Below are 8,105 nucleotides of genomic sequence, written 5' to 3'. Positions count from 1 at the left end.
ACAGCTACAGTAAATCCCTGAGTCTAAGGGATGGGTTTCCATGAGTGGGATTGCTGGGTTTGAAAGATTTTTCAGTTAAACTCATTACTAGCTAAGTGAGTGGGATTTTTTTTTTTAAGCAATGAAAAATGTGGGATCCCTGGGTGGCGCAGTGGTTTGGCGCCTGCCTTTGGCCCAGGGCGCGATCCCGGAGACCCGGGATTGAATCCCACGTCGGGCTCCCGGTGCATGGAGCCTGCTTCTCCCTCTGCCTGTGTCTCTGCCTCTCTCTCTCTCTCTCTCTGTGACTATCATAAATAAAAATAAAAAAATAAAAAAAAGCAATGAAAAATGTGTGAAAATTCCTATTTCCCTATATCCCCATCAGCAACAGGTGTTAGAGGCCTTTTTAATTTCTGCCAGATTGATGGGTAAAGTGATGGAGTAGCATAACTTTAATTTGCATGTTGTGGCCTTTTGTCAGGTTAGCATCTTTCCTTCTGTTTGTTGGCCACTGAGCTTCTCTTCTGTGAGTTGCCTTTCTATATGCTTAGCTCATTTTCTGCTATGTTGTTTGTCCCACCTTGATGGTAGAAATTTTGCTTTGCAAATATCTTTTCTAAATCTATCCTTTGTCTCTTTGCTTTGTGGCTGGCATCTGTGGCATGTGTACATTGAAGGTTTTTTTAATTTAAGTCAGAGATGGCAATCCTTCCCATGATAACTTCTGGGTTTGCAGGCTTGATTAAGACAGTCTTCTGGGGCAGCCCGGGTGGCTCAGTGGTTTAGCGCTGCCTTCAGCCCAGGGGCGTGATCCTGGAGACCCGGGATCGAGTCCCACGTCCGGCTCCCTGCATGGAGCCTGCTTCTCCCTCTGCCTGTGTCTCTGCCTTTCTCTGTTGTGAATAAATAAGTAAAATCTTAAAAAAAAAAAAAAGACAGTCTTCTCATTTTTTTCAAGTTTCTCATGAGATTTTTATTATGCTATTTTTAACATTTAAGTGTTTGATCCTTCTGGAATTTATTTGGGAAACAGGTGTAAGAGACTGACCCAACTGTATTTTCTTCCAGATTAACAGTGAGCTGTGTGCCAGTACCTTTCATTACATAATTCAGCTCTTTCCTGCTGAATCAAAATACTCTATGTGTCATATATTAATCCTAATAAAATGGATTTGAACCCAATATATTTTTTTAAGATTTTATTTATTTATTCATGAGAGACACAGAAAAAAAGCCAGAGACACAGGCAGAAGGAGGAGAAGCAGGCTTCATGCAAGGAGCCCGATGCGGGACTCGATCCCAGAAATCCGGGATCACACCCTGAGCCACAGGCAGATGCTCAACCGCTGAGCCACCCAGATATCCCAGCTGGAACCCAATATTATGTCCCTGATTTGGCTCCATAAGTTTGTTTGTCTGCTTCTTTGCAAATTCTATATTGATTGTGTCATAGTGTCCTTATAATGGCTTCTTTCTGGGTAGGCAAGGCCCCGCATTATTCTTTTCTATATATTTTGACTATTCCCAGGCTTAGTATTTTTCAGGTTAAGAATTAGGATCATTTAAACCATTTAAAAGAGAAAACTTGTTAGAATTCTAATTTATTTATTTATTTAATTTATTTATTCATGAGAGACACACAGAGAGAGACAGAGACACAGGTAGAGAGAGGAGCAGTCTCCACACAGGGAGCCAGATGTGGGACTCGATCCCAGGGCTCCAGGATCACGCCCTGGACCAAAGGAAGGCACTCAACTGCTGAGCCACTCAGGCATCCCTTGAATTCTAATTTAAATTGTGTGAAATATATCTACTAATTTGGCAACACATGACTACTTTATGCTAATGCTATTTTGTCTAGCCATGTCAAAACCTGAGATACCTATTTGTTCTTTTTTTTTTTTTTTTTTGGAGAGAAAGTGTAAATGCATGCATGAGTGGGGTGAGGGGGTGGAGGCAGAGAGAAGAGGAGAGAATCTTAAGCAGAGGCTCCATGCCCAGTGCACAGCCTGATGTGGGACTCAATCTCACACCCTGAGATCCTGACCTGAGCTAAAATCAAGAGTTAGATGTCCAACCAACTAAGCCCCCCAGGTTTGCATTTTTAAAGTGTCTTTCAATGTGATATTATAGTTCTGTTCATATTGCTACATGCTTTCCTTAAAAATTTAGATTTATCTTTGATCCATTTTGAGTTAATTTTTGTATATGATGTAAGTCAAGGGTCCTACTTCATTCTTTTGCATGTGGATATTCCGCTTCCTTGATACTATCTGTTGTAAAGACTGTCGTTTCCCCCATTGAATGGTCTTTGTACTCTTGTTGAAAATCCATTGTCCACATATGTGAAAGTTGTGGGGGTTTTTTTGACAGAGAGAATGAGTGAGCACAAGCAGGGAGAGCAGCAGGCAGAGGGAGAGAGAGAAGCAGGCTCCCCACAGAGCAGGGAGCCCAATGTGAGGGTCCATCCCAGGACCCTGGGATCATGAACTTGAGCCAAAGTCAGATAATGTTTAAGGGACTCAGCCACCAGGTACCCCCTATATGCAAGAGTTTTTTCTGGGGTCTCAATTTTTTTTAAAGATTTTTTTATTTGAGAGAGAGAGTGCACAGGGAGGAGCAGCGGGAGAGGAAAGAGAGAATCTCCAGCAGAGTCTATACTGAGCTGAGCGTGGAGCCCAGGTTGGGGCTCTATCCCATGATCCCTGAGATCACAACCTGAGCTAAAATCAGGAGTTGGACACTTAACTGACTGGACCACTCAGGAGTCCCTCTGGGGTCTCCATTCTATTCCAACCAGTCCATATGTCTATTTTTGGACTGCCAGAATTATACTACTTTTGGCTGTTTTTTTTTTTTTTAACCTAATCTGGTAATTTACCTTTTATAGTAAGCATTTCAGTCCCCCCACGTTTTGTATAATGAATGATATACTTAGCTTATAATCTGTCAATGTTACATTATGGTTTGAATTTATTTTGTGTTATTACTTTTTTTACTTTTATTTTTTTGTTTAAAATAAATCTTATCTATTTTAATGTTTTAATGTACTATTGAGAGTAAAAGTGATGTTACAGAAAGAACCCTTGCTTTGCCACTTACTAGCTATCTGATTGGACAAGTAATTTAACTTCTCTGGGCCTCAATTTCCTAATGTATAAGGTGTGAATAATTACACCTCTTTCCGTTGGTGGTTGTGACAGATAAATAACTATTGAATGTAAAGATCTCAGTAGCATAAGTACACAATCATAGTAGCTAAAATAAGTTTTGTTGAATTAAGGCATGTTTAGTTTGTGATATCATGGGGCCTTAGCACTGGTGAGGTCTTTTGAGTTTGAGAACCCTTCCTTGGTATCTTTTTTGGGGGGAGTGGTTAACCAGGTGCTTTGTTGAGGATGTGCATGAGTGTAGAGGCAAAAGAGGTTTGGGTTTGGAGTAGTTGACAATAAGAACTGGAGAGGGAACTGCCCAAGGGATGGGCTAAGAACAGGATGAAAAATGACTTCACTTTAACAGTCAGGGGGCTTCTGGTGTCCTTAGAAGATGGATCAAAGGGAGCAGGAACATTGCTGGGCAGAGTGTGGAGGACCTGGATGGAAGAGGATGTGCAAGAGAATCTGGGAGAATTGCTGGTTAAGAGTTGTTTAGGGACTCCTGGGTGGCTCAGTGGTTGAGCGTCTACCTTCAGCTCAGGTTATGATCCTGGGGTCCTGGGATCAAGCCCCACATCAGGCTCCCTGCAGGGAGCCTGCTTCTCCCTCTGCCTATGTCTCTGCCTCTCTTTGGGTCTCTCATGAATAAATAAATTAAATCTTTAAAAAACAAAAAGAGTGGTTTAGAATTCAAGAAAGAAGCTGCTGCTGTGGAGTAGGTTGACTAACAGGGAACAAAGGAAGAATAGATGGACTTTGTGACATTAAAGAACATGCATCCGGGATCCCTGGGTGGCGCAGCGGTTTGGCGCCTGCCTTTGGCCCAGGGCGCGATCCTGGAGACCCGGGATCGAATCCCACGTCAGGCTCCTGGTGCATGGAGCCTGCTTCCCCCTCTGCCTATGTCTCTGCCTCTCTCTCTCTCTTTCTCTCTCTCTCTGTGACTATCATAAATAAATAAAACTTAAAAAAAAAAAATAGTTTCTTTAAAAAAAAAAAAAAAAAAAAAGAACATGCATCCTTGGGCAGCCCTGGTGGCTCAGCAGTTTAGCCCCGCCTTCGGCCCAGGGCCTGATCCTGGAGCAAGTCCCATGTTGGGCTCCCTGCATGGAACCTGCTTCTCCCTCTGCCTGTGTCTTTGCCTCTCTCTCTTTCTGTGTCTCTCATGAATAAATAAATAAAATCTTAAAAAAAAAAAAATAAGGAGCATCCATCCATCTATCCATCAATCCTTCTATCTGTGCAGTAGTCACAACACTGTTGAGAAAGCAGAGAATCTTTATTTTTTCCATAACTCAGCTTCATCTCTGCCTTGGGATCCACCATGCCTGGAGGGTGGGGGAACTAATCTTAGTAATTTTTGTGATGTGGTCTTGAATCTATGGTAGAGATGGAGAGAAAAGGGCCTAACGTGGAGCCATGGTATTGGTCATTTGACCTGATAGTTGAATGCTATAACTCTCTTTGGAAGAAAATATATTACCAGGGATAAAGAGAGACATTTTATAGTTGTGAAAGGGGTATAGCATCAAGAAAATATAGAAGTCCTAAGTGTGTGTATTCAATAAAAGTTTCTAAATTCATGAAGCAAAAACTGACAGAACCAAAAGGATAAACAGAAAAATGCATAGAAACATTAGCACTCATCTCTCAGGAATTGATAAAAACAGTACAGAAAATAGCATTCGGTATATAGAAGACCTGGTAACACTATTAACCACCTTGACCTAACTGATATTTATGGGCCAAAAATAGTCTCTGTTCCCACCAGTCGGAATGAAAGACTTCATAATACATCGGTCCTAGATGGGTCTTGCCTCAGTAGTGAGGAATAATTAGCCAAACTAAATGTTGCTCTGGTCCCACCTAATAGATCTGTGTTATAATAAAAAATATACATTTAGTCTTTGTCTTGGTTCCTGGCACAGAGCTCATAAAACCCTTGGAATTTACTGAATGATAGGAATGTCTTTTGTTATTCATAGTAAGCTCCTTAAAGTGATACTCAAATTTGTGCTATAAGGTGACTGTTGGTGGGCCCCTTAATAGATTCAGGATGGGAACTGGTAGCCAGAGGAGCCAGCCATGTGATTAGAGGGTTAGAACTGTTAACCCCACCCCCAATCCTGAAAGAAGGGAGAGGGACTAAAGATTGAATTAATTACCAATAGCCAATGAGTTAATTACCAATGGCTAATGATTTAATCAATCATGCCTACATAAGGAGATCTCCATAAAAACTCCTAAACAATAGGATGCGGAGTTCTTCTAGAGTGGTGAACATCTACACAGTCAGAAGGTGTTGGTGAGTCCAGAGAATGCATGGAAGCTCTGTAACCCCCATACCCTCCCTTACACATCTCTTCTATTTGGCTGTTCTTGAGTTATGTCCTTTTTAATACACCAGTAATTCTAAGTAAAGCATTTTCCTGAGCTCTGTGAGTTGTACTAAATTATTGAACCTGGGGGGGGGGGGGGGGGCGGGGCATGGGAAACCTCCAAATTTGTAGAACACCAGGCAGAAATGTGGGTAGTTTGGGCATCCCATCTGAAATTGGCATCTGAAGTGAACTTAGTCTTGTGAGACTAACCCCTTATCCTGTAAAGGCTGTGCTAAATACAAATAGTATCAGAACTGAAATGAATAGTTGGATATTCAGTTGGGGCCAGAGAACTGGTTGGTGTGAGGGAAAAAAACTTTCAAAATCTTAAAAGCAAGACTCAAAAGGATCAAACCATTTTAAAGTAATTTAACTGTGCCCCAAAACACAAGTTCAAGAATATTTATAGGTATACAAAAATATTCTAGTCTACCAAAAGGCAAAATTCATAATGCCTGGCATCCAACAAAAGATTACAAACATGCAAAAATGTAGGAAAAAGGACCCATAGAGAAAAGAAAAAAATCAATCAATTAAAACTGACCCAGAATTAACAGATGTTAGAATTGACAGATAAGGATACTTAAAAATATAACTATTCTATATGTTTAAAAAACTAATAAGAGGGGCACCTGGGTGGCTCAGTGGTTGAGTGTCTGCCTTTGGCTCAGGTCATGATCCTGGGATCCAGTCCCGCATCAGGCTCCCCGCAGGGAGTCTGCATCTCCCTCTGCCTCTGTCTCTGCCTTTGTCTCTGTGTCTCTCATGAATAAATAAATAAAATCTTTAAAAAAAAAAAAAAGCTAAGAAGAGACATGTAAGATATAAAAATTCCCATATCAAATTTCCTGGGATGAGAACTACAATATCAGAGATGAAAAATATGCTGAATGGGATTACTAGATTAAACACTGCAGAAGAGGGCAGCCCTGGTGGCTCAGCAGTTTAGTGCCACCTTCAGTCCAGGGCGTGATCCTGAAGACCCGGGATTGAGTCCCATGTCAGGCTCCCTGCATGGAGCCTGCTTCTCCCTCTGCCTGTGTCTCTGCCTCTCTCCCTATCTCTCTGTGTCTCTCATGAATAAATAAATAAAATCTTTTTTAAAAAAACACTGCAGAAGAAAAGATTAATGAACTTGAAGATATATCAAAGAAATTATCTAAATGAAACAGAAAAAGAATACAAAAACTGAAGTGTATCAGTGAGCTGTGAGACAACCTCAAGTGGCCTGAGATGTGTGTGATTGGAGTCCTTGAATGAGGGGAGTGGGACAAAAAATATTTGGAGAAATAATAGCTAAAGATTTTCTAAATTTGATGAGAACTGTAAACCCACAGATCCAAGAAGTTCAATTTACTTCAAGCACCAGAAACATGAGGCGAAAAAACCCCAAATCAAGACAGATTATAATCACATTGTTCAAAGCCAGTGATTAACAGAAAAGCTTGGAAGCAGTCAGGAAAAAAGTAATTTGTTATATACAAATAAAGATAAGTATGGCAGCAGATTTCTCACTGGTAACAATGCAAGCAAGAAGACAGTGAAGCAATATCTTTAAAGTGTTGAAACAGAAAAGCTGTCGGTATAGTAGAATTCTGTACCCAGCAAATGATGACAAATAAAGATTTTTAAAGAAATGAAATTCACACCATAAGAAATGTTAGGGAAAAAAAAGTTAAGCCTTTTAAGTGGAAGGAAAATGACATCAGATGAAAGTGTGGGTCTACAAAAAGCAATGAAGTACACCAAAAATGGTAACTATGTGAATAAAAATATAAGATTTTTAATTATTATTTAAATCTTTTTTAAAATTTATTGATTTGTTTATTGATTTATTGAGAGAGAGAGCATACACAAGCAGGGGGAGCAGCAGAGGGAGAGGGAGAAGTAGGGTTCCTACTGAGCTGGGAGCCCAGCTCAGGGCTTGACCCAAGAATCTTGAGATCATGATCTGAACTGAAGGCAGATGCCCAACCAACTGAGCCACCCACATGCTCCTACTTAAACTTTTTTAAAAGATAAAAAAGGGTAACAAGTAAATATTTTTAACATTATGTTAATATATTCAGTAATCTATGTGAAATGGACAAATTCTTTGAGACACAAATGACTAGAACTGATTCAAGAAGTAAAAAATACAGAATAGTCCTATGTCTATTAAAGAAATTGGTGCTCGCTTCGGCAGCACATATACTAAAATTGGAACGATACAGAGAAGATTAGCATGGCCCCTGCGCAAGGATGACACGCAAATTCGTGAAGCGTTCCATATTTAAAAAAAAAAAAAAAAAAAAAAAAAAAAAAAAAAAAAAAAAAAAGAAATTGAATTCATAAAACCTTCCCACAAAGGGAATGCTAGGTCCTGTTGGTTCACTGGTGAATTCTACCAAAGTTAAAGAAGAAATAATACCAACCCTACACAAATTCTTTTGGAAACAGAAGAGAAGACACATCCCAGCTTGTTTTATAAGGCCAGCATTACCTTGCCTTCAAAGCCATGGCTATCACAAGGAGAGAATACATGGATCAGTATCTGGCATGAATATAGACACAAAATTCTTTAACAAAATATTATCAGATAATCCCT

The 8,105-nt window shown here is 40.0% G+C and overlaps 1 non-coding gene across 1 annotated transcript; it reads left to right on the top strand.

The window, feature by feature from the left end:
* Window positions 1-7,687: 7,687 nt before the first annotated feature.
* On the top strand, window positions 7,688-7,794 carry LOC144293534 (U6 spliceosomal RNA). The gene has a single exon (XR_013360743.1). It is a non-coding gene; the product is annotated as a U6 spliceosomal RNA (small nuclear RNA).
* The last annotated feature ends 311 nt before the right edge of the window (window positions 7,795-8,105 follow it).

Source organism: Canis aureus, chromosome 21, assembly GCF_053574225.1.
Source record: "Canis aureus isolate CA01 chromosome 21, VMU_Caureus_v.1.0, whole genome shotgun sequence".
Classification (NCBI taxonomy): Eukaryota; Metazoa; Chordata; class Mammalia; order Carnivora; family Canidae; genus Canis; species Canis aureus.
The sequence above is the reverse complement of the archived record's forward strand: the minus strand, read 5'-3'. Positions and strand labels throughout refer to the sequence as shown.